The 27,651-nt window shown below is 42.7% G+C and overlaps 2 non-coding genes across 2 annotated transcripts; both read right to left on the bottom strand.

Annotated features, from left to right (window-relative positions):
* Positions 1-13,854: 13,854 nt before the first annotated feature.
* trnar-acg (transfer RNA arginine (anticodon ACG)) lies at positions 13,855-13,927 on the bottom strand. Its single transcript has one exon. It is a non-coding gene; the product is annotated as a tRNA-Arg (tRNA).
* Positions 13,928-26,744: 12,817 nt separating this feature from the next.
* On the bottom strand, positions 26,745-26,826 carry trnas-aga (transfer RNA serine (anticodon AGA)). The gene has a single exon. It is a non-coding gene; the product is annotated as a tRNA-Ser (tRNA).
* Between the last annotated feature and the right edge of the window lie 825 nt (positions 26,827-27,651).

The following is a 27,651-nucleotide window of genomic DNA, read 5'->3' on the forward strand; positions in this document are numbered from 1 at the left end:
TGAACTAAATTATTAACAATGACTAAGAGGATTTTCAAAACAAAACAAACAGTGTCTTTCTTGGTTCTGAACTTTTGTTTCACTGAAAATAAAAATCTTTTTTAGTTAGATAGTTTCACATAAAATACCCTCAAGTCATCCTTTACACCTCAATTGTAAGGAAAAAAAGTTTCCTCTACAAAAGATAACCCTTTTGTTTTTTTAAAATATACATCATATTTAATCCCTTTCAGAATCCTTAAGTTACCTTCTAAAACGGTATTCTTTAATTTACAACAACTAAAACTCAATATTTTACCTGTGGGCACACACACATTCAAATGAAACACCTTAAATTAAATTTTTACCTGTTTCAGGCCTGTTTATTGAAGCTCGTGTGCGGTCGGGGCTTCACAACTGTAATGGCCGCTTCACTCGCAGCTGAGCTCACAATAAAAGCAAGTGCATGTGTATGTTAGTCCTCACAAATCCAGGGTTTTATTAGAAGGGGGAGAACGGGAATGGAGGATGAGAGTCTGAATGGTAATGGCAATGGCGGTGGAAGTCACAATCCAAACACTCACACGCAATGGCGGGACAGCGAAAGTCACGAAGAAGAAAACACAGCAGGACAAGGCACAGCAGAACAGCAGAGCCATCGGATGGAAACCCGTCTCTCTCTCTCCAATGTCCGTCTCCTTCAAGCATATTATCTTAATTTAGCCACAATTATCAAACATTATCTCGTGTCGAATTCGCATTACCTTTACTTTCGCTCCAAAAATATTACAACGCTAAAGCTACGATCTGCTGGCACATTGGCACGGAATGCTATCCCTAGCTAGCACGTCGCTAACCATGTACACATCCAGTCTCTTTTCACTATAACAGTTAGATAAAGCGCAAATACAGGCATAAATATTCACCTCTCGAAGGTCACACAGAAGTTTACATCAGGACCACCAGTCGTCGACCTCCAAAATAAACTTAAATGCTCTCCACACAAATGATGCCTCCCCTCTTAACTCTCTGATCATTGCCTGTGTTTCTCTCCCCATGCGCGCTAACTACTCACCTCACAAACCTGCGCCACTAGTCCCACCCCTTACACAGAAACGTTCCTCTCATTGGCTTTTGCGGTCTTAATACACCCAAAGATAAGACAGGAATGAAATGATTGACAGGTAACAATTGAGGTTACATATAAACACGGCTTCTTCCCCTCTCCTTATTCTCAGATCACTGATCTTTTACAGACTCAGAGAACTTAAAGACCTTCATATGAATTTATTTTTTAACTGTAAATAGTTTTACTTTTTAAATGTTACATATTATATTTATGCTTTTAACCTGCTCACATTATAACCAATTTTAAAGATCATGAACTCTATTTATTTTTGAACTTTTTAACACATCTTTTTATGCTTTTTATGCGATGTAATTTATTAGATTTTTGTACAGGGCTACGTGTTGTATGATAACAAGAGTGTATATTGTTTACAATGTGTTACAGTCAATGGGTGGCACGGTGGTACCGTTGTTAACAGTGTCGCCTCAAAGCAAGTTCAAGTCCTGGCTCGAGCACAGGTTCTTTCTGTGTGGTGTGTGCATGTTCTCCCCGTGCCTGCGTGGGTATTCTGTCTGCAATGGACTGGCTACCTGTCCAGGGTGAAACCTGCCTCTCACCTGAAAGCCACTGGGAAAGGCTCCAGCCTCCCCCTGCAACCCTTAACAGAAATAAGCTGGGATGCATGGAAGTATAGAAAGCGGATACAATGAAGCGCATACAAATTTTTCGAATGCATGAAAAAGTCTCACCTTTTGTTTTTTTCATGTTGGTTAGTTTGGAAGCATGGAATTTCTGACAAAGCCTAAGTTTGTATTGTTTATTCACTGATTTTTCTGACAATTTACAAACAAAGCTTTCAAAACTGAGAGGACAAGCAGTGGTGTTTAAGATCAACACCCAACATGGGGCTTGAACCAACAACCCTGAGACTAAGAGTCTCATGCTCGACTGACTGAGCTAATCAGGTTACATCAGTGTAAGTCCCATAGCATGAAGCAGTCAGAGTGAGAGACTCACAGTCCTGTGAGTGATCACCCACCCATCTATCCATCCATCCATCCATCCATCCATCCATTTTTCCGCTTATCCTGTTAAGGGTCACAGGGTGGGGCTGGAGCCTATCCCAGAGGGTACATTACCTTGGACAGGTCAGTGGTCCATCGCAGTCCACCGCAGCCAACAAATATTGACAGACAACCATTCACACTCACAGCCATACCTACGGTCAATTTAGAGTTGCATTTCCATTTGCATGTCTTTGGACTGTGGAAGGAAGCTGGAGTACCTGGAGAGAACCAGCACAGGGAAAACATGCAGACACTCTCAGGATTTATTCCAATGAAGCGCCTAAAAAAGGAGTGTTGGAACTCACTCAGATGAATGAGACATTATAAGCCATCAAATATATACATGTAGATGTAGTGTTGGAGATCCAAGAAAACAGGGAGAAAAGAGAAGAGAAGAAGAAGAAGAAAAAAACAGCTTCTTTGACCAGATAACATAGTTGTCTATTTCAATGTTTGAGGTCTGAAAAAATAACTGATTAACTGTGAAATGTGATGGACAGGCAAGTACTTATTAGGATCAGGGCAGCTGGAAAATAGGCTCCTGCATCTGTAGGCAATATCAGAGACAAAGAAAAATCAACACAAATGAGCAGGCACTTGAACGATGCTAAAACCACTCTTTTTTAAACAAATACAACCACAGCTTCTGATCTATGGCCTTAACTACACTGTAATCATGCCATCAGACAGACTCATGCCAGAGCAGTAGCCTAGCACAAGATGGAGGAACGTAATTGCATGTAAACACAGTCAGTGTGCACTCATCTTAATATGAACCGACTTAACTGTTGTGTGACACGTATATTGTGTGTACTGTAAAATGGTTCAGACTATCAGAAAGCTTCATGAATTCACAGGCAAAATACAGATGTCGCACACATTAATTTGTGGAGGCTCGAGATGTAAAAAGTGAAGTCAACTCTCTGTGTTTTTTGGACTAATTTGCAAGCATTTTCAACATTTTGGCTAGCTGCTAAATCTGGCTAGCATGATGTGCACCGAGTGTAATTATCAATGCAAATGTGGCAGGATGAGAGGTCCCATCCTAGCAGTGAGACTGGTTGGTGATGCCTGACTTGGCTTGTACCATCATTAGCCAACCAGTGTGAGGCGCTGCTCTATAAATAGGGGCAGCATCTACCTGGTCAATCTCTTGCTCTTGGGGTCCGGGGTCCTCCCACTTCCTGGTCACCTCGCTTCCGCCTCTGATCGCCTCACGTCTGCCTTCTCGCCACCGTCTTTGCTGGTATGTAGCAGTAGCTCCCTGTAGCTCGTGTTGCATGCTGATCATGCACGTTTTTCATATTCACGTGTTTAATTGTAGGCGTCCGGCTTTTGGGACACGGTCCCTTAATCGCCGCTAGTGGGGAAACCCCCCCCCCCCCCCCCATCTGACGTGCAGAGGCTGTTTGCCACAGCATACTAGCTGTGAAACCCTTTGCTCTGCATGCGTGCGATCTACACCTGATTGGCACAGCTGGTGAGCCGTGACACTGAGGAAGAACTAGCTGCTGCTTTGCTACCGGGCGCTGTCTTGCCAGACTATCCTGCTTTGCTAGATGCTCCTGCTTTGCTCTGGCTGCTGTTTGTTACAGACTACCCTGCTTTGCTCTGGCTGCTGTTTTGCTACAGACTACCTTGCTTTGCTCTGGCTGCTGTTTTGCTACAGACTACCCTGCTTTGCTCTGGCTGCTGTTTTGCTACAGACTACCCTGCTTTGCTCTGGCTGCTGTTTTGCTACAGACTACCCTGCTTTGTTACAGGCTCCTGCTCTATTAGCCTGCTCTGCTACTAGCCTGTTCTGCGACCTACTGGCCATCTACACATGTTTTGCTTGTTTGTTCACTGTTTACTGTGTTCACTGGAGTGCTCTGCTTCTGTGTTAACGAATTGGAATCCGCTGTGTGTTGAACTGGAGGTTGTTTCAGTAATTCACCTTGTTTAACCAGGGTCTGCCAGATCCTGATGTCCACCGTGTGGCGCCACTGAACTGTACTTCATGGTGCTCTGAAGGTTTGGATCTGCATTGTTTTCCATTCCTCTGCTTGGGCTTCAGGGTGTAGCAAGCTGCTGGACGGCTATCCGTTAGCTCCCTGGTCTAGCAATGGAGAAATGAACTCGTTTCTGGTTATTTTGGGTTGTATTATTTTTCCTTGCTAATTTGTTTTTTAATAATTAAATCTTGTTTCTCAAATTAATTTTTAAATTGAGGTTTGAGTTTGGTTCTGGTTTTTGTGGTTTTTTTTTAGTTTTGGTGTTAAATTATAATTGTCATTTCGTTTCAGGTACTGGAAGCTCACGGTCCTGGCGTCGCTTTTCCTCTTGTGTGCTGTGCACCCCTGTTTTGCTTTAATCATGTGTTTTTTAAATGTGATGTCCCAATTGATCAGGGTGTCTTCTGCCTTGGGATCCCTCCCCCCCACTGGTAAGCTCCAGACTTGTTTAGATTCATTCTTGTTCTCTTTTTAATCTGCTGGCCTGTTTACAATAAAATATTTTTGTCATGGAACTACGTCTCCTGCCAATTAGTAAATGAACCTGTGAGTGCCTTTTGGTCGGTACGTTAACTATTTCCTTGGGCGAAATTCCCAAGGTGGCGTTGTCCGGCTTTGGTCACTATTATATTTTAATAAGTGCACCCCCCACTCGTGTGTCGCCACACAAACTGGAAACTTCACTTAGCCTCCACTGGCCTACAGACTTTGAGCCAGTGTCTACAATAAATGCAATCGCTACTCACCAAATGACTGTTATTGAGATGGATGATAACCAAGGCTCTGGCCTCACGTGCAGATCAGGAGATTCTCCTTGCGTCCATCAGGCAAAGATACTGCATGATACTGTTTTATTTACAGTGAAGTACTGTATTTTAGCATTACAGCATAGTTCTGTTAAACAGTCATGGGGTGTAATTTAACAGATTCCTATTAGAATTAACGGCAAAGTACTGTATTTTTATAAACAGGGTGATACTGTTGAAATCTTGTAGTACACTGCAAGCAATTGCTGTAAATTTACAAGTCCCACCGCTTTCATAAAATTCATCACTGGATTCAGGACGACCCCTGCTACTCGGCTGCGGTGGGTGGGAGGAGGCTCAGGCCCAAACAACGCTGACTGCAGCTTTAATTTAATCCTAGGTTGATGTAATACTCTGAGAAATCAGTGGTATTTATTTCATGATTTTCATAGGAATAAGTTAAGAATAAAATGCCAGTTCATGGTTAAGCTAAAATTTACATTAGTATTATGAAGAAGATATTAAAATAATAAAATTTGTTTAAAATTTAACTTTAAAAAACATCATTTCATGGGGTGTGAATGTCTTTGAAAAATGTTAAAGTAATTCTCTTACGTTAGGTTACGTGCGTGAGTTCATGACCTTTAGTGTTTACACTTCCGGGAGAAACGAGCGCGAGGAAGGAGCATCGTGTGAATGGCGTAACGTTATCGGAGTTTGGAGACTGTGTTGTCGGAGAGGAGTTTTTATCGGTAACGGACTGAACTGTAATTGACCGACGTGATCGGAGTGCGTGAGTCGGATTCTCCGCCACCGATTGTGTTTTGAGCACCAGGCAAGTCCAGTTACAGAAGCTAGCGGGAGCTAGGCTAACGCTGTCCACGCTGAATGGAGACGCCGCTGCACGGACGGGACAGGAGCTTCGGATAGTCGCCTCGGGAGAGAGTCGTTAATGGAGGACGCGTCACTGTTGCCGACGGAGCCGGAGGATGTGCCGCTGCTGCCGAGTCACGGAGGTCTGTTGCTGCGGGCTGCTGCGAGCGGGACGGTTGCTGCCACAACGAGCGAGGGATTCATCGGCTGCGGTCCGGTATTGTTGACTTCACCGACACACGGGGGGGATCTGGTAAAGGTTTCCATCATGAGCTCCAATTAAAGCGGGCCAACGAAAGTAAACATGAGTGCACTCGAAATAAAATTAGACAGTTGAAAAAAAGACAAACAATATACCCCGGGGTTCTTTTATTTTCTATAGTCTTGTTTGTTGAATGTGTTTTTCTGCAAGCTTTTAATACATTTTCTAAACTGAAATCTTGTGTTGGTTTCATTGAATTTGTGTGTTGTTACTGAAGCTTTACAGCAGAGTTTAAAGGTCAAGTGTACTCCCCATAGCCTCCATTTGAATATTTAAGAGTGAGAATCATACATTGCCCGAGATTGATATTAATTATTCCAGATGGGACTTTTACCATACAAGATATTTGAAATGAGTTAAAGTGTTCCCTGTAAGCCTAAGGTGGGTTTTAATATTGGAGCCGGTGGTAAAAGGGTTACATTTAGAAATCTAAACCCCTGCTACCATGAGCACACATGGAAATAAAGACTCAACTGACCGCTCGGTCTACTTCAGCTAGCACACTGAACAATACTGTTGTTTACTTGCTAGCTGATAAGTGAGCAGCTGATGTTTGCAATAACATTGAAATAAACTAAAAATAGAGTCAATAGCTCAAATCCTATCACCACCAAAGGAGCCACGTCTTTAACACTTCAATCTCATAGCGACTCCTCAGGATTTCTTCTTCTCTCCATTGCATTTTGTAGGAGGCTCCTGCCGGTCCACACTGCCTTCCCCCTAACAGATTCAGCTACTGAGACTAAAGTTCGTTAGTGAGCTCAATGCATAAAAGTGACGTAATATTTGTTGAAAACTAAATAGGCGTGAAGCTGTAACCTCACATGAACACTTGAAGTCTAGATTTCAGCTGCATGTGAAGAAATCAGCATAAAATCCTTGTGTTGGTGTTTAAACCTGGACTACCAGAACCAGGCTAAGAGGTGTTTGTCTGTTAGCTGTGAAGCAAACTGAAACATGAAGGCTTTGAGGGTTTGTTCTCAACACAAAGAAAGATTCAATGCTCAAACTGCCAACTCTGTAAAAACAAAACATTTTTACAAATCTCAGTTTATTTCTTCATGAAGATCTTAATGAGGCAATCAGCACCAGAGCACTAAAGTTAAAATTAGTAACACCGTCACTAACGATGGATTTATTTGACCCAATGTAGTTTTCCTGATCAAATATAGTTTTCATCAAAATATATATTTTTTTTTATAATTATTTCCCAATATGCAACGTCACATAAATGAAAAAATGGAGGACCCTATAAAATGACCTGACGTCAGTGTTCAAGGGTGAAGTCATTTTTGGAATGAAGAAGAGTTCATCCAGCTTTTTTTGCCTCGTGTCTCTGAACCAGCTCATTTGTTGTGTCCATGCCGTTCCGTGTTTAACATGTTTTATGTAACATGAATAACATATTAATATACAAATATATACATGACATAAATTATATATAGACACAGATAAACATCAATAACCAGTGAGAGAAGTCATGTGGTTCTCCGACCTCTCTAAGCTGCATCGCAGTGCTGGAGGAGTGCTGACATCATCATTTATGGTTCCTTGCTGGATGAAGGCCTAAACTATGGAGTGAAATCTACTGCCTTGAACTCACTCTTCATTTCTGCTCAGGCTTTTCCTGCCAGCAAGGCAGTTGCAAGAAAAGCAGTCAGCTGATGTCCACAGCTCAACATGAGAAGGACACATTTCTTTTGAAGAAAAAACATTTCAAGGAGTTTTTCCTGCCAATACAGGACAACACCCACTCACAAACCAGTGCTGGACAAGTTCCTTCAAAGCTGTAATGCCTTATTTCTTACTTGTTACTGTCATTTTAAAATAATTGGTTCCATTACGATTGTGTCTGCCAGCGCTTGGTGACTGTACAGGAGGTCTGTGGACCGCAGGGCCACAACAAGCCCATTTCCTCAACTCTCCATTTAGTACAGAGGTCCCCAAGTATGGACCAGTGAGGATAAATGTGATAGTGTAGAAGTCCTTTTGTTCTTCAACTTGTCCAACTTGATGGTGAGTCTCCTTTTCTCAAGGATTACTGAATGCTTGTGTTATTTATGGCATTGTAAACACTTTATAAACCCTTCATTCAGAGCTGTAAAGAACCTTTAACCTCATATCCCAGACATCAAAGTGGGCCACTAACTGGTGAGAGGAAGCTATGCTATGCTGCTACATTCTGAAGAGGTAAAGTAGCAGGTTCTGAGAGTGATGGCTAACCTGGATGTGTTCATCTCCTACTTTAATATCAGCGTCCCAACTTGGAGCTCTGACCACCTCCAGCTTTTTGTTCCTGTTTCTGCTTCAGTCAACAGGGAACTCAAACCTGCAATAGAATCATCAACAACAATGGAATAGAAAACAGAGGAAGACAAAATATCATAAACTTACAAAGCTGAGAAATGTTCATGAAGAATAAATGCACACATTATGATTGAGGCCAGAAAGTAAAACTCCACACCAAATGTATTTTGACATGTAGGGATAATGAACTTGAATGTGTTGAAATAGCAGATGAATGAATCCACTATCACAAGATGGCGTCACAGATCTCACCATGAAGTTGGACCAGTTGAAGAACAAACAGACTTCTCCACGATCACATTTATCCTCACTGGTCCGTACTTGGGGACCTCTGTACTAAATGGAGAGTTGAGGAAATGGGCTTGTTGTGGCCCTGCGGTCCACAGACCTCCTGTACAGTCACCAAGCGCTGGCAGACACAATTGTAATGGAACCAATTATTTTAAAATGACAGTAACAAGTAAGAAATAAGGCATTACAGCTTTGAAGGAACTTGTCCAGCACTGGTTTGTGAGTGGGTGTTGTCCTGTATTGGCAGGAAAAACTCCTTGAAATGTCATGCAAGTTTTTTCTTAAAAAGAAATGTGTAAAACATTCATTAACATCCAGGCCCAAAGACAAGAGAGGGCAACGCTCCAGGAGTCTTTGATCTCTGAATTCTGAGCATTGATCTCCTGCTTCAGTCTTTGATCTCTGACTGATCCGAAACTAATCAAAGGATCACATCAGCATATTGGTCCAGTCTACAGATGGTGATTTTACCAAGTGCACTACAGCAGTCCTTGTTGCTGTCTGCTGTTGTGTCACAGCAAAGTAAGGAAACAGCCTGACGGTCCTCAGGAGGAAATTCAACAACCTCCAAAGATGGAGGTGAATCTAGACCTGCTCATGTTTACTGTCCTTGATGAACTTGACAAACACACCACATGTCACACACTCTACAGTTTCAATCTGTTGAGAACATGAAACGTGTGGCCCCAGTGACCCTGCATGAAATTTTTGTCCAATTCAAATTTTGATTCATGACCCAGAACCACTCAAAACCCCTGAAAAATAAAGGTTTGGGTGCATTAAAGACATAAATAATAACATCATCATGTTTCAAGGGGGCTGCAGGGTGGTGCAGTGGTTAGCACTGTGGCCTCACAGCAAGAAAGTTCTGGGTTCGAGTACCGGCTCGGGCGCAGTATCTTCTTGTGTAGAGTCTGCAAGTTCTCCCCGTGCCTGCGTGGGTTCTCTCTGGTACTCCGGCTTCCTCCCACAGTCTAAAGACATGCAATTTGGGGACAAGGCTGATTGGATTCTCTAAATTGACTGTAGGTATGAATGTGAGTGTGAATGGTTGTTTGTCCCTGTATGTTGGCCCTGTGATGGACTGGTGACTGGTCCAGGGTGAACGCTGCCTCTTGCCCGTAGACACTGGGATAGGCTCCAGCCCCCCGAGACCCTGAACAGGAATAAGTGGAAGAAGATGAATGAATGTTTCAAGGTTTTCTTCCCTCAAATCTGAAGGTCAAGCTGCATTATTTGCAGTGCTCATTAGCAGGGGAATTAGCTCCAATGGTAGAGTGCTAGCTTAGCATGTGAGAGGTAGAGGGATCCATGCCCTCATTCTCCAGAATACTTCAGCTTGTTCTGTTGATCAGAGGAGCTGCTGTGTGATGAATGCTGATGTTTGTCCACTGCTGTGATAAAGTGTCACCCTGTTACTGATACTGACCATTTCAGCTAATTCCCCTGCTAATGAGCACAGCAGATAATGCAGCTTGACCTTCATGCATGGTTGGATGAGCGTCACCAGGTGAAGCTTCTCTGGTTGACCAACATGTGGAATCTCTTTCAATACTCCAGTGGTGGTTTAAGTGATGAAAATATGGATTAGTCACTGGAAGTGTGTGTGTGTGTGTTTAAAAAGGCAAAAAAACCTTTTTTCAGCAATAGAACTTTAATACAAACTCAAAATGAAAAGCAGAAAAGGCCAGAATCCAAAATATGGATTTACAGAGGAAGCGTGCTGGGCCCAGAACCCAGAGGTTGATGGATCAAAACCATCCTCTACTAAAAGAAGGGAATAAAATAAACTTGGTTGTTTTGAAATGTGAATCTGTTAAAGAGGGGTGGAAATGGTGAGGTAGTCATTGTCCCTTTTGTTTTATTACAGAGACCTCATTGTTACTTAAATAATTTTAATTCTTTACTTGAAGATTCACGCTTTTTCGCTCAAAATGTATAAAACTTCTTGCATGTTGGTGCCCCATCACACACAACAGGTGCACTTGTACTCTTTTCACCTCTGACCCACAAACATTCATAGTCTTCCAGTGAACGTCCAATTATCTTCTGAAATCAGTGATGAATCTTTCCCTGCTGAGACTCATTATCTCTGACTGTGACTAGCATGTGCTAGCAGAATACAGCAGTCCTTCTTCATTATCTGTCTTTGTCTCTGACCAGCTCTCCTGCTCTCTTTCCTCCTACCAGTCAAAGCAGACATCTTCGCCTACTGATCTTGGATCTGCTGCCTGTTCCTGCCTAGTAAAAGAAGGAACCAGCACCTGGTTCTCCAGGCTGAATTAACTCCAGGACGTTGGCCAGCCGTGTCAGTTGAAACCTTATTTGTCCAAATAGAGAAAAAATAAGTCTGATCATTAATGAAAGATGTCATCATGGCTTTGAAACTGTGGTTGGGGACAAACCAACATGAGCACATTCATGGAAGAATAGCAATAAAAACAGGAAGTGTTAGTTAGCAAGTACTCACCAGTCTTTCACTATCATACATGAGTCTAGTGGAACAAAATGGCTGCAGCTGACTGTGCTGCCTGGTGGTGGATCACTCTTCACCATCCTCACAGGCCTTGATGGAACCAAAAAGGCGACTTCCTGGAGAAGATCTTCCAGGGGGTCCAGGTTAAAGCGGTGCCCCAGCTGGCACCAGGCACTGACCCAGGTCCTGCATGTGAGATACTGTCAGTTCTGTTCTGCCCTGCTCACAACCACAGGCTGGTGGTGAGGCCTGCAGCAACCAGGGCCCCAGTCACCAAGTGTATAAAGGCTGGTCATTGTGGCAGTGGGAGGAGTCAAAATGAAGACAGACCAATGTGAGCAGGACTTGACTGCAAAAGTAAGAAGAACTTGACCATGTTTCCTACAGTACCCAGGAGGCTTGGTAGTTGTTGAAGGAAGCTCCAAAAGCAAAGAGCACTCAGCAGGATATAAAAAGAAAATATCCAGACAATAAAACTACAAGTAGAAACAAGATGAAATACTAAAAGCTTTGGAAAGATACTCCAAGGTTGTGTTTACATTATTATATACACTACTATTCTCCATGACTCCTAAAGAGGGAAAGGAAGAATTAGAATGTGGATCAGATCAGCTGATTTCAGTGTTAAGTCCATCCCTCCATCCACTTTCTATTCTTATCCTTTAAGGGTCACGGGGTGGGGTGGGGGGGGGGGCATCAGTCTCATGCAACCTAAACTAAAACTTCAGTCAGATCAAATTCAGATTAAAGCAAGAGTTTCCAGATCAAAGTCAGAATTCCTGATGATGTCATCAGGGCTTTGACAGTACCTAGAATTCTGTCTTTGATCTCAGGAGGACATGAAAGAAACACAATTGAGGAAAGTAGAAGAGAGCACATTCAGCTTCATTAGAAACACTTGAACTGTTGAACAGTAGAATTTGTTTGAAACAGTTTACAACACTGAGTGACAGGATTGAAGAGGGAAGATTTTTCTACTTAACATTTAATTCTAACTTAAAACTGGGGATGAACATTCTCAGTAGTTCATATACTAATATACAGAGTAAGTCATGTCATTCCCTTTTGGAAAAAAAAACAAGAAAAAAAACATGTGAAGCTCCTCCCCCCAGCTCCAGGTGGTACAGACAGATATGAGAGTGGCAAGGAAGCAAAGAAGTGATGTGCTCCTCTCCAGTGCTCTTGTGTTGTTGTGTTCTTCTCAGCTCCATCATGAAGACGTGCTGGCAGTGGGCGCTGGTGGAAGTTTGCAGCTCTCACTGGAAAGTCCTGAGGCTCCTCCCATTCTGAAGCAGGCAGTTGCTCCTAGCCAGCCGACACTTTCCCTCTCTTGTGTAGGAGTGAAGAACAAAATCAAAATAAAGAATCATCACTCTTTCATTGGGGGACATTTTTTCTCATTCTAAAAATTCAACAGCTTCTATCATTTCTTTTACAGAATATGTCAGTGATATACTAGGATTTTCTGTTGTGCTGTCAAATTAACTTTTATCGATGCTTCACACTTCAGGTGTGAAAGTTTTTCAGTGGGAAAGACATGAGAATGAGGACGAGGCTGATTGATACTCTAAACTGACTCTAGGTGTGACTGTGAGTGTGAATGGTTGTCTGTCTTTATGTGTTGGCCCTGCAATGGACTGGCGACCCCTCCAGGGTGAACCCACTTCACGCTGAAAGCTGGGGAGACAGGTCCCCCCACCCCACAACCCTTAACAGGATAAGTGGAAGAAAATGGATGGAGGAATGGATGAATGAATGGATGGATGGATGAATGAATGAATGGATGGATGGATGGATGGATGGATGGATGGATGGGCTACGGTTCAGTCACTGTGTCTCTTGTTCCCACAGTGATTTGATGCATCCTACCAACACAGCAGGACTCACCAGGAGACAATGGATTGTCAGTCATTTTTCACTGACAGCGCTGGAGCCGGAGCCCACAAGGTCACAACTGGCATTGGTGGACTCCAGGGTATGTTTGGACCTACAGAAATGCACAACCTGTTAATGACAACACTTTCATATATTTAGCCCTGCTCACAGATCTCTGATACAATTTTCAAGTCATACAACAGGTTCAATGTTGACCCTTCGACCACCGTTACACTGAAGCAGAGTTCAATGGCAGTGTTGCATATGTTGGGAGGAGCCTGTGGCTCTCGGTTCAGAGGATGATTTGAAGAATTTGTTGTTGCTGAACTGTTTATGCTTCAATTTCTGGACGTTCACTGGTGGAATGTTTGTGGGTCAGAGGTGAAAAGAGTACAACTGCACCTTTTTTGTGTGATGGGGCACCAACATGCAAGAAGTTGTCAAACATTTCCAGCAAAACAGCATGAAAATTCAAGTTAAGAATTAAAATTATTTAATTCAGCGTTTAACTACCAGGCCTCTGGAATAAAACACAAGGAACAACTGACTACCTCACCATTGACTTCACACTGATAACCAGGAGGTAACGTGGTAGTCAGAGCAGCGATGCTCAGGTCTGTGGACTGAACAATGTCCTCTCATTCACACACACACCACTCTTTCATTGGGGCTCCTTTCTCCTTGTTCTGACACAGAAATTCAACAGCTTCTGTCATTTAGTTTCCAGGAAATGTTGATGACACTCTGGGATTATTTGTTCTCCTGCTGTCACTGTCAAGTGCCAGCTTAACATGTGAGAGGTAGCAGGATCCATGCATGTGTTCATGTTTACAGCAGACAAGGAGGAAACCTTGGAGGATTTCAGTGACTTTTAGCAGTGGTTCTCACTTCATCTTCTCAGTATTAAGTTTAAAGCGAGCTGGCCAGGAGTTGAACCTAGAATCTTCTGATCCGTAGTCAGACGCGTTATCCATTGCGCCACCAGCCCTGTGAAGGAACTGCTATGTTCATGTGTGCTTGCTTTTACAGAAAATCCCAACAACGTGGTGGCATTTTCAGGGGACACAATGGTGCAGTGGTCAGCACTGTGGCCTCACAGCAAGAAGGTTCAGCTCTCCTCTGTATTTGGTTGCTAGGAACCTGAATCAGTCCTCAGTGGAGCGGTGCTGCTGAGGCTGAGTGAGGCTTGAGTGAGGGACTGAGCAGGAGCAAACAGGTTCAAGCAGGTTCAGGCAAACTCCACTCAGTCCACCAACATCAAAGCAGAGGAACTGAGTTCATCTAACAAAATGGATTCATATCATCTCCACTTGGAATGCTCTGGAACTACAAGTACACTTAAAATGGCCGACTTATGACAACAGAAGGAACTTTGAAGTAGATTTGATTTATTTAAGTCAGTGACAGTCATTTTTTTCAAGAATTTAGTTCAGGTAACTTCATTGTTTTACTAAGATGAGCTTTAATGTTATAACATTGAAACAAGATCTTCATGTGTTGATGGATCCATCACAAATATGAGCCTTCCCAGTCTGTCAGGTGGTAGAATTCAGTCAGCACCAATAACAGGAGAGTCAGAGTTTAGAAACCAAAGACAGACATTAAAGTCTCACATTAAAGTGTTATATCTTTGAAAATATACTGCAATACATGAAATATTATATTTCCATGGATGGAAACCTCGTTCTTATATTCTTTAATATACTGCAATAGTAATGGACCCTCTATGACCCTGTAGTGATGAATCTATCAAGGAGTACAAATTATTATAATCAGAGAATTTTGAAGTCAAGTTTGAGATCAGTTTGATCCTCTCTCCCTCTCTCTCTCTCTCTTTCTCTCTCTCTCTCCCTCTCTCTCCCTCTCTCTCTCTCTCTCTCTCTCTCTTTCTCTCTCTCTCAGGAGCTTTTAAATGAATATTTTAATAAAACAGAACAGGAGACTGAAGAGTGATCACTAAAACCCACAGGCTGAATGGGACATCTTTTAAAAATATTGAACCACTGAGTAAAACCATAGAAGCGCTCCTGTCTCGTCGGTGCTAACAAGTTAGCTGTTGAGTGAGTCCAGCTGTGCTGTCTAGGAATCCTGGTAAAAAGCCTCCACACATCAAACAGCTGGTGTGTTGGTGGATCTGTGGATCCTGCTGGAAGAAGCAGGATGGAGCTCTGAATGGTTCCTGTCTAAAAGAGCTTCTCTGTGCAGCTCCCATCAGCTCCTAAAAACAGGAAACCAGCAGATTCAGTGTTGAACAGTGGCATGAAAATGTTTCAAAAGCTGTCCTGTCCACCATTTGTTGGTGCAAAGACATTTAAAAACACCAGTTGAACATTTTCCAAAGTTTTCTGTGTAGGTTCTCATTCATCCAGGTCATCGTAGATCGAAGCGAAGTAAAATCTGGTCAACTGGACATAAGTTTACGCACCGTAGTTTAAAACTTACGTCCAGTTGACCAGATTTTACTTCGCTTCGATTTTCCAAAGTTGCTCTCACCTTCTTTCAAACACCTGGAACGATTTCCTCCAAATCAAAAGAAACTGGTGAAAAAACAACAACAAAAAACTCCTGGAGAATCAAACTCCACCCTCTGCTCCAACTGGACTTGGGACTTCAAATGACCTCCATTAAAAGCCTGCCTGCATCCCCATTCACTGACTGTTGTGCTGTGGGTCTCCTGGACAAACATGGCAGGGATCCTCTTGATCTCCAGGAGTTTAAAAAGAGCAACTCTTTTAAAATGGGTTCTGGCTCCATTCAGGTTTAGAGAGCTGAGATTAAAATCACACATGAATAAAAGAGGGAACCCAAGAAAACAAGTCAGCGTGAAAGAGGAGCAGATTTTAAAACTCCTCATCATTTCCACCTCCAGGAGTGAAGCCTCCCGGGACCCAAGAGGCTCCAGCTGGCAGAGTTCTCACTCATTTCTCCACCACCTCGCTAACCTGAGCTGTAGCATCTGAGAACAAATCAGTGACCCCCTTCAGTCCAGAGCCGACTCCACAAACTCTGAGCCCCACTTTACCCACAGCCAGCCGGCCTCCTCAACACTGCATGACACACGACGACTAAATTGAAGACTGAGGCGTCTCATCAAGAGATCTGTCACATGCGTCTGCTGTGGAGGGTCAATCTGTCCGTCCACATTCAGATCATTGATGCAGCGACTCTGCTATGATCAAACTACTCAGGATGAAACAGACCAATGTTGACATCAAGTAGCAACTCAGCAGCTGATCAACAGAGTCCTAAGCACCAGTAGAGCCTGTTCATCGTCCCTGGGTGATCTTAGAATTCTTTCTTTGATCTCACCTTGATTTCTCAATGATTTTTTTGTACACACAAATTAGGAGTTGATGGGAGTTGTTGCAGATACCAGTGTCCAAAGTCCAGCTTGAACCCAATTTGTGCCACTTATTTGTCAAGCTAGCAGAGATTCTTTTCACTGCCAAGCTAAAGTGACTTCTGTCAACAAAGGTAAACATACAAAAGGATATTTCTACTGTCAGTTCAAGATTTTTATCAAACTCCTTTTTCATAGCTTCAACCTTCCTCTTGTGTTTGCTTTCTGTTCCCATCTCTGATGTTAACAGGTCGGTTTTGACCCACGTCTTCAATCAGCTGTAAAATAAACTAAAAACAATTTTCTATCATCCAAGTTGTTTCCATCTCTTGGTTTCCTTGTTAGGCTTCCTTATCCATGGAAATATTGATTTGAATATTTTGTTGTGGGCCTCTGGACCTTTTCTAGTCAGTAAACCCTCGATTTCAGTTTAAAAAATTATCAAATGAACCTCAAGAAAATAATAGAAATAAACAAAAGGTTTTTGTGTTTCCTGACCATTACTGAGGGGTGTTAGAACACATCTCTGACATGGATTGGTTTTATTTATTGTTTCATTTTAATATTATTAACTATTGTAACATCCATGGTGTTATGGGTCAGTGTGACAGTCTAGACCCCACTGTCACTGTTTGTCCCTGGCCCACCTCAATGAGTGCACAGTTGTTTGGTGGGATAGCATGGACAATCCCGGAGACGGCCAGCAACGTTGAAGGACATTTGTTCGGCAAGGCCATGCATCAAACAGGTTACGGCCTTCTCCCTCACCAGGGCTCTGAACTGGATCCTAAAAGAGTCAGGGTGGGGCTGGAGCCTTTAAGTAGGCGTCGAAGGCTACGCCCAAATTGGGGCGAACCATTCCCTGTCCGGAGACAGGGGAACTCGAACAGTACATCGACATGTGAATGGGTTTGGTCAATGAAGGACACTGGACATTTGTTTATTGCAAAGTAGCAGATATATATGGTCATTGAAGGACATGGTGTTTCTTTGCTGTATGTTAAGGTACACAGAACAATTTGGGAAAACAATACAACTCCCCTTAACTGGTCTTTGGTCTGTCTGGTGGGAGGGGCCATGAGAGTATATAAGGGGTGAGAGTGGGCTTACAAGGTAGTCTGCTGTTAACTCTGCTAGGTTAGGGACCTCATTGCTGAGGTCCAGAGGTGAATATTGTTTCTCAAAAGTTCTATTGTTTCCAAGTTATGATGTTCTTTCTATTGATTAAGCTGAGAGTCAACTATGGTTGGAATGTGCATTGATTTATTCTTGTTGAAAGTATACTGCTAAAACATAGAATGTACGCGTTTGATCAACGTTAAATATTTTGATTTGCATTTTGCTAAATTACTTTGTATCTGAGTTATGCTTTTGTTTTGAGCTCGTTATTTAGTTTTGATTATTTTTATTACAGACCTCTGGTCCCTTCTGTATATAGCTGCTTTATTATATTTGTGTATCACAACTGGGGAAATAAATATTGTTACAACTTATGCAACTCTGTCGTGTTTTGCCATCAATGGTTTAATGTCTGGGTCTCACACTACCCATACCTGTGTCCGGGGTGTGACAGTCAGTTTCCACCCTCATATATTTACTTCAAGAAAAAGACAAATATTTTTTTCAGCAACAGAACGTTAATACAAACACAACATGAAAAGCAGAACAAGCCAGAACCCAAAATATGGATTTGCAAGGTCAAACAACCAGTCAAGCAAATCAAACCAACTACTGGTTCAAAACCAGTAAAAAACAAACTGAGGAAAAGTCTCTTGGTGCAAAAACGTGTGCGTTTGCAGTTGAACCACAATCCATTTGTCCTGCTGTCCTGACTGCTTGGGCAGACCTGACTCCTACTTTCTTCTGGAATCTGGTGGCCTGAGTGGGTCTTGGCTGTGGCTGTTCTGGTTGGTGTTGAGGCAGGGCTGCTGAGGAGGATGCTGGCGTGGATGCTCTCTGTGTTGCTGATGGCATGGATGGAGTGCTGGGTGAGCTCTGCAGCTGTCTGAGCAAGGCTGCAGCGTCTGGGTCTCAGGGCATCCGTTCCCTTCTCTCAATGTGTGGCTTGACCAGGGAATTTCCCAGCTGCTCCAGAAACATTCTCCACTTGCATTTTTGGTTCCACTCTTGGTGGATGTGGGTCCACAACACCAATGTTTCTATGCAGACACATCAAGGATGCTGCAAAACACAAGAATCCACCCTGAGACTTTCTCTTCAACCGTGTTGAGGTCTTCATGACTGTGATGATGCAGGTTGTCTTTCTTATTTTCGTCTTACAAATATTTATAAATGTTATATTTAGAAAATCAGACAGCACAAAAACCGAAAATGGCGCCATATCATTTACATTTTCTGTCATACATCTGAATGTGTAGACTCTTTTTGTCCTGTCCTGACTGGCAATCAAAGAAGGCTCCAGTGGTGAATGCTGTCAACAATGTTCCCCAAAGCCACCATCCAGCATTATACAAAGTATGATCAGAGATCCCATTGCAAAGTACAGTCTTCACATACTCATACATTTAAACACCCATCTAAATAAATTCTGCTTCCATGCACCAAGTACACAATGCATATTCATACACAAATATCCACATATGTACAGTACAGAGAACAAACAAGAACAAGTACAGAGTGAATCCTGGAGAGAAAAGGTGAGGTGCATCAGAAACAAGAGCAGATGTTTGAAAATGCTTGATGATTTGAAGATGAGAAAGGAAGTGAGAGACCGAAGTGAGGAGGAAAGGTTGTTCCAATCTGATGGAGCTTTAAATACAACCGGACAAAGCAGAAGGCCGTCCCCACTGATCCTGGATCTGCTCGACATTCCTGTTTGTTAAAAGGAAGGTTTTCATCACCGCTGTTGCAGGATGTGCTTGCTGATGGAGAATTGTTGGGTGTAGATTCATTGAAGGAGTTTGGTGCTGGACCTGCTCTACTAGTGAAGAGTCATGAGAGAACTTTTGTTGTGATTTGGTTCCATACAAATAAAAATGACTTGACTTGATTTGGTGCCTCATGAGGAGAAAATTTGGGCACAAAAGTTGGACAAGAGTGTTTGTGGAGGGGTGATTTTTTTTTTTTGCAGTGTTGTAAGTCACTGTAACTGCAGCTGAATGATTGAACTTTCTCCAAATGTCCTCAAGATGGTTTCCAAATGGGACTGCACGGTGGTGCAGTGGTTAGCACTGTGGCCTCACAGCAAGAAGGTTCCGGGTTCGAGTCCCGGCTCGGGCGCGGGAATGTGTGGAGTTTGTATGTTCTCCCCGTGCCTGCGTGGGTTCTCTCCGGGTACCCCGCTTTCCTCCCACAGTCCAAAGACATGCAATTTGGGGACTAGGCTGATTGGACACTCTAAATTGACCGTAGGTATGAATGTGAGTGTGAATGGTTGTTCGACTCTGTATGTTGGCCATGCGATGGACTGGCGACCTGTCCAGGGTGAACCCCGCCTCTCGCCCGTAGATGCTGGGATAGGCTCCAGCCCCCCCGCGACCCTTACTAGTAAGGAATAAGCAGAAGACAATGATGGATGGATGGTTTCCAAATGATAAAATTGACTTGAGGAAAATATGAATGTGCGATGACCAGTTTCTTTGCTGATTCTAGGCAGACATAGAAACAAATGATCTCTACACTCTAGGTTGCATTGTGAGCTGAAAGGAATTGAAAGTTGCTTCAAGTATGAAGGGAAAATCAAGTAGACACATTTGAAAATAAATACTGACCAATGGAGTTGCCTTTGGGACTCCTACATTAAATAATGATGGGTTCAATCCAAGCACCTGAGCACAAATCTACAAAGACTATTATATCAGACATTGAGAGGACAAAGATTGATGTCTGAATGTGTTAGGACCGGCTCAGAGGTGCAGCAAAACCTGGTAGCAGCAAACCACCATTTATTAAAGTAAATAATCAACCATGTGAGGTGTGGAAGTCAGTGTCAGCAGTGGAGGTGAGAGTGTGATGTGATGTCAGTGTGTGCTGCATGTTGTTGGTGGAATACAAGGAAAAACAAAAGGACAACAACAGCACGCCGGCTGAGCGCAGAAGGGAGACAAATGTCTGGGAAGGCGGGGTTAAACAGGCCTAACTGGGAACACTGGCCCGGTGCTCCCAGTCAGCCTGATGACCAGGCTGCTCCACACCTGCAAAGACACAAACACACCCACCAACAGGACCCTGCACACACAACGCTGCATAGGACCCAGGCCTGGGGCCGTCACCAGTGTTCCCATAGAAACCACCAGCGTAGTCCAGTATTGGGAACATGAACTGTGTTATAATACTTTTCCAGACTTCTTGTGGAAAAAGTCAACAGAGCGACAAAAGTAATTTTAGCCCACCAGATATTTGCTTGGACACTGAGTTCATGTGAAATTTAAATGACAGCAGAGAATCAGGCCAGAGGCCTGGATATTCAAAGTCTTCAACTTTTGCTTTTGTTGTTCCATCAAGAAAGCCAATGAGCCAGTTAGTTGACAACCAAGAATCAGGTCAAACGGAAAACAACATACGATATGAGGTTTTTCTTGTTTCTTGATGGGCAGCCAAAAATATTTTCAGCATTGGATCATTGAAGTCTGTTTCATTTCTGATGTCGTGTTCAAAAATAATTGCTCACCTAAGAGGATTCTAAAAAGTCAGACTTTCTCAGTGATATTCTCTTCTCAGGCTTTCAAATCTTTTAAATTTCCATTTTCCACAAGTGAGTAGAAAGTTGTTACTCTCTTTGAATCCAGGATTTAAATCTGTGGTTCATTTCATGAGGCTTGAACCCTGGATTAAAAGCACATCATTAAATGACTTGTAGTGATATTCTCCTGTTAACATTCCAAATTATTCATTGAGATTTGGACTTTACGGAAACATTTTTCCAGATTTTGATGGGCCAGTACAGCAGGAACTGGGGCTCATTCATGTCGTGGTTTAAATTTGAGCCTGGGTTTCTTCCCCTGCAAGATAAATCTGGAAAGCATTTTGTTCAATTCAGAAACGGTTTTGAAGGCAATTTCTCCAGTTGGTCCTGGAACTAGAAAGAGATCTTGTGGTAGGACATTTATTTTTACTCTATCAATCCTGTGACTCAGACTCAGAAAGGAAATGGAGTTCCATCTTCTTCTATCATCTTCAAGGAGTTCTGGCCCCAATCCAGGTGGAGGTTTTCCTCCTTGTGTTCTGGAGGTGAGTGATTAAAGGTCAGAACCTGTGTTTTAGAATGGAGAATTTATATCCAGCAGAGCTTCCCAGTGTTTCAGAGTTTTATTAACGCAGGTCCTGTGTTAGGGGGCTCACTTCAATATGTTAAAACATCATCAGCGTCCAGCACCACCTTGTGTTCTTCTCCATTTATGTAGACACCCTTAATATTTGTGGTCTCTCTCAACCACTGTACGAGGGGCTCGATATAAAGAGCTGGAAGCAGCAGGAACTGGGGGGTCATGTCTCATGGTCTCTCTTATTTTGATATCCCATTTGTGTCCTGTTCTTCCTGTTTTAGTTTGATGTCGAACCTCCCCTCTCATTTTCAGGTTACTTCACTTGCCCTTGTCTTCTGTTTGCCTGAGTCTCTCGGTGCATCCGAATAGACGTCAGGACTCTGAGAGGGAACGACCTCAGCAGAGACTCCTCTATTTCGAGGAAAGGAGAGCTTAGAGAACACTTTTTTGACATCATTCAACATCCTCAGGGACGATCGTTTACAAAGTTCGATTTAATATAGGACACATAAAATCACACCACATGAAGCAGGCGAATGAACAATAAATCAAATATAAAAATGCTTTATTTTAAGATATAAAATATCTTGTGAATATCTGGAGCTTAATTCCAGCAGCAGACCTCCTCAGGTGATGGAATTTATATTTGACATGTTTACCATTAAATGAGACACATTTGCAGTCCATTGAAATCTACTTGTGTTCATGGTGAGTTGATTTCAAAACATGAGCTGACAGAATCTACGTTTAGGGAGGAACCACCATATCCAGGGGTCTGGACCTTTTTGTAGTCAGAGCCATCAAAGTAGCAGACTAAGCTAGCAGACATTAGCATTGAGAAGAAACTGACCAAACACCGCCCTATTGCATTGTGGGAAAATTCTGCTTGGTTTGTGTCCATTAATACACACAAGAAATTTGTCTCATGCTGCCGTGACCTGGAGTCGAACCGGGGTTGCTGCGGCCACAACACAGAGTATTAACCACTATACGATCACGGCCTCCTCAACAGCAGATCGAGCTTCCATGTCTTTGTCTAAGGTGAGATCAAAGAAAGAATTCTAAGATCAAACACAAAACTCTGAGATCAAAGGTTGAAGTTCCCCAATATTCAATTTTAGCTCAGACCCTCTTCAAGGTGGAACCAGCAGAGGAGCTCAGTAGAGACAACTGGACAGCAGCAGGACAGAACAGAGGCTCTCCACAATGGGAGGAGACAGGAAACAATTTTCTATCATCCAAGTTTTTTCCATCTCTTGGTTACCTTGTTAGGCTTCCTTATCCATGGAAATATTGATTTGAATATTTTGTTGTGGGCCTCTGGACCTTTTTTTCGTCAGTAAACCCTCGATTTCAGTTAAAAAATGATCAAATGAACCTCAAGAAAATCATAGAAATAAACAAAAGGTTGTTGTGTTTCCTGACCATTACTGAGGGGTGTTAGAACACATCTATGACATGGATTGGTTTGATTTATTCTTCATTTTAATATTATTAACTATTGTAACATCCATGGTGTTATGGGTCAGTTTCAACCCTCATATATTTACCTCAACAAAAAGGAAAAAAAGTCTCTTTTTCAGCAACAGAACTTTAATACAAACACAAAATGAAAAGCAGAACAAGCCAGAACCCAAAATATGGATTTGCAAGGTCAAACAAACAACAACCAGTCAAGCAAATCAAACCAACAGAAACCAACTACTGGTTCAAAACCAGTAAAAAACAAAAACAGAGGAAAAGTCTCTGTGTGTAAGAACATGCATGTGTATGTGTGTGTGTTTAGATGTGTGTGTGTGTCAAAAACTGACACACTTCATTTTTTGACAACATGAGCCAACAGTGGTGGTGTCTGTCAAAGAGGTGGAGCTCTGTCCTTCACCTGCAAGATTTCAGCAGGCAGCTCAGGTCTAGTTTTCTTCACTGTGCCACCATGATAAGTTTCCTCCTGAGAAGTTCTTGTCCAAGGTCATAGCTGGTAAAAGAATTGTCACAGTGATACTGGGACCCTGCAGTCCAGTCGTCATATCCAGGACCACACTGGACATGGCCGTCTTTGTTTGTTTTGTTGTTGTGCAATGTGAGAGAACGTGACAGACCATTTTATACCAAAGACAGGCTGTGTGTGTGTGTGTGTGTGTGTGTGTGTGTGTGTGTGTGTGTGTGTGTGTGTAACCATGTTAAATTCTTTTAAATAAATATGCTTCAACCTGCTATTATTTGTATGCTGTATGATTTCTGAAACCCAAGGCTAACTAAGGTGTACATACTGCAACCTAAAGTATGGTAATGAGGAGAATGATGAAAAATCCACAAGGTGATCAGAAAATAATAAATGTATTCAGGAAAACAAAACATCTCTGAACATGTGTGATTGAAATATGTCAGTGGGACTGGCAGAATCTGGCTTTACCACAAAGTGTCTCATCAAGAGATCTGTCACATGCGTCTGCTGTGGAGGGTCAATCTGTCCGTCCACATTCAGATCAATGATGCAATGACTCTGCTATGATCAAACTACTCAGGATGAAACAGACCAATGTGGACATCAAGTAGCAACTCAGCAGCTGATCAACAGAGTCCTAAGAACCAATAGAGCCTGTTCATCGTCCCTGGGTGGGCTCGAACCACCAGCCTCTCTGTTAACCGCCGAACGCACTGACCGATTGCGCCACAGAGACTCTGAGTCACCTGCTTTTCATGAAGAGTTTTCAGGCTAAATTTCAGAGTGTGAGGTCCACACGGCACATTTGAGGGAACATGAAGGACAGATGAGAGTCTGACTGTCATGGTGAAAGCCTTCAGCACTAGAACTGAAACAGCCCCCACAATCTTAACCCCCCCAGACCAAACATCATCGTCCAGCCTCCAACCAGAGGTCCATCAGTTATCATGGGAGCCACATGTGGAGTCTGGATTCTTTTCTAGAATGAGACGACAATGACAGTCCTGCCAAGTGACATCACTGACATGAATGGATGACTTCAGTCACGTGACTGAAGTGCTGTGGTTCTTCTGATGAAGGGCGGCATGATGTTTGCTGTCTCAGGCTCCACCAAATGTCCTCTTTAGGACGCCACAATGTGGCCTCTTCAGTGCTCCATCTTCCCTGCATCGGAGACACAAGGGTTTCTCCTGGTGCCGACCCGATCATCCTTCTACCGAGTGGTGCGGCGATGGATCCTCAGAGGACGCTGGGATCCTTCTTCTCATCAGTGCCACAGTTTTTCATGGAGGGAACAGCAGGAGCTTTTTAGTCATGTTTTGCTCGGTGTTTCCTGCTCAGAGCATCAGGATCTGTGACGCCATCTGGTGATAGTGGGTCATCATCTTGTTGTGTGATAGTGGATTCATTTATCTGCTATTTCAACACATTCAAGTTCATTATCCCTACATGTCAAAATACATTTGGTGTGGAGTTTTACTTTCTGGCCTCAATCATAATGTGTGCATTTATTCTTCATGAACATTTCTCAGCTTTGTAAGTTTATGATATTTTTTCTTCCTCTGTTTTCTATTCCATTGTTGTTGATGATTCTATTGCAGGTTTGAGTTCCCTGTTGACTGAAGCAGAAACAGGAACAAAAAGCTGGAGGTGGTCAGAGCTCCAAGTTGGGACGCTGATATTAAAGTAGGAGATGAACACATCCAGGTTAGCCATCACTCTCAGAACCTGCTACTTTACCTCTTCAGAATGTAGCAGCATAGCATAGCTTCCTCTCACCAGTTAGTGGCCCACTTTGATGTCTGGGATATGAGGTTAAAGGTTCTTTACAGCTCTGAATGAAGGGTTTATAAAGTGTTAACAATGCCATAAATAACACAAGCATTCAGTAATCCTTGATAAAGGGAGACTCACCATCAAGTTGGACCAGTTGAAGAACAAACAGACTTCTCCACTATCACATTTATTCTCACTGGTCCATACTTGGGGACCTCTGTACTAAATGGAGAGTTGAGGAAATGGGCTTGTTGTGGCCCTGCGGTCCACAGACCTCCTGTACAGTCACCAAGAACTGGCAGACACAATCGTGATGGAACCAATTATTTTAAAATGACAGTAACAAGTAAGAAATAAGGCATTACAGCTTTGAAGGAACTTGTCCAGCACTGGTTTGTGAGTGGGTGTTGTCCTGTATTGGCAGGAAAAACTCCTTGAAATGTCATGCAAGTTTTTTCTTCAAAAGAAATGTGTAAAACATTCAGTAACATCCAGGACCAAAGACAAGAGAGGGCAATGCTCCAGGAGTCTTTGATCTCTGAATTCTGTCTTTGATCTCTGAATTCTGTGCATTGATCTCTGAATTCTGTGCATTGATCTCCTGCTTCAGTCTTTGATCTCTGACTGATTCTAAACTAATCAAAGGATCACATCAGCATATTGGTCCAGTCTACAATGGTGATTTTACCAAGTGCACTGCAGCAGTCCTTGTTGCTGTCTGCTGTTGTGTCACAGCAAAGTAAGGAAACAGCCTGACGGTCCTCAGGAGGAAATTCAACAACCTCCAAAGATGGAGGTGAATCTAGACCTGCTCGTGTTTACTGTCCTTGATGAACTTGGGCGGTACTCTGGTGCAGGGATGAGCTCATTGAGATGATCTGGGATCAGTCCTGATGTCAAATGGACAAAATGTTTTTTAAATCTCTAATGACTTGTTTTAACTGAACCTACTGGATCCTGTGGTGCCTGATGAGGAGACAACTTGGGTACAAAGTTGAAGACGAGGGTTTTTGGAGGGGAGATGATTTTTTTTCCAGTGTTGTCAATCAAAATAACTACAACGACATGATAGAATTTCTCAAAATGTCCTGACTAAGATGGATTCCAAACCAAATCAGCTGTCACAAGGGAAAGTCTGCATGTAAACACACACACACACACACACACACACACACACACACACACACACACACACACCAACTGACATTCCCAGGGACTAAACCAAACCAATTCCTACTTAACCCTAAGCTCCACCTCAGTTCCAGATGAAACTGGTTGAACATGGAACCGTCCCACTTGGAACATGGAACCGTCCCACTTGGAACATTTCCATCACCTTCACCACCACTGGAGTATCAACAAAGATTTTGGTCAACACCAGAATGGTTGAGACAAGACAACATGCTACCAATCCTCTCTCTCTCCCTCATCATCAGCTGCTTCAGCCCTTGAAAGAAAACCTTTGACACATGGACCTACAGTAGGAGCAGATGTTGTTTCCTCTGGAACAGCAGTTTAACGTTGTTGGCAGGACTCGAACCTGCGCGGGGAGACCCCAATGGATTTCTAGTCCATCGCCTTAACCACTCGGCCACAACAACTACACTCCCATGAGCATGAGTAGAGGATTGATATTCAACAATTTATCTTCATTGACGCACAGTAGATTTTTTTTATATTCTCACACACACAAACTATTTGTGTGTGTGTGTGTGTGTGTGTGTGTGTGTGTGTGTGTGTGTGTGTCAGTGGTTTTGACTGAGTAATGAAGAGGAGGATTTCTCCATTTTTGTCGTCACTCTGCAACCAATTTTCAGTTTATCTCATAAGAATGAACAAACTTTGACATATTTCTTTCTTTTGTGTGTCAACAACTTTGGTCTTGAAAGCTCCTGACAAACACACCACATGTCACACACTCTACACTTTTAATCTGTTGAGAATGTAGACAAATTTATATATATTTGCTTAAACTGTAGTTAAATTTATACATACATTCACTTAAAATAGAGTGTAGGACACACAAGGCAGTTGTAATAAAGATGTTTCTGTGGCAGTTCCCAAAGAGGTAGGAAAGGTTCCAACACTGTATTTAGTTCATCAATGTACTTCTTTAGTGTTCGTAGCGGTACCGGGATCTCCTGCTTATGCATCCCAGGCAGAATCGATGACTTAGCTGCAAGTCACCTTATTTGACCTCGTGAACATCTGGAAGTAGTAAAAGGTGTTTTACAGAGGGGTCCCACAAATCTCCAAAGCACCAGGATTAGTTGGTGCCATTGTGACTCGAGGAAGGAACTTATAAATACTGGAGACAACACAGATCGACATTCCAAGATATAAGACAACAGAAAAACACTTACTATCAGCAGTGAAGCACAGACCAGACTGTTTACAGTCGACAGGTGAAAAGGTCACAACAGGGA

This window comes from Aulostomus chinensis, chromosome 4, assembly GCF_037954235.1.
Source record: "Aulostomus chinensis isolate RoL2024-O1b breed Wild chromosome 4, RoL_Achi_v1.0, whole genome shotgun sequence".
Lineage (NCBI taxonomy): Eukaryota > Metazoa > Chordata > Actinopteri > Syngnathiformes > Aulostomidae > Aulostomus > Aulostomus chinensis.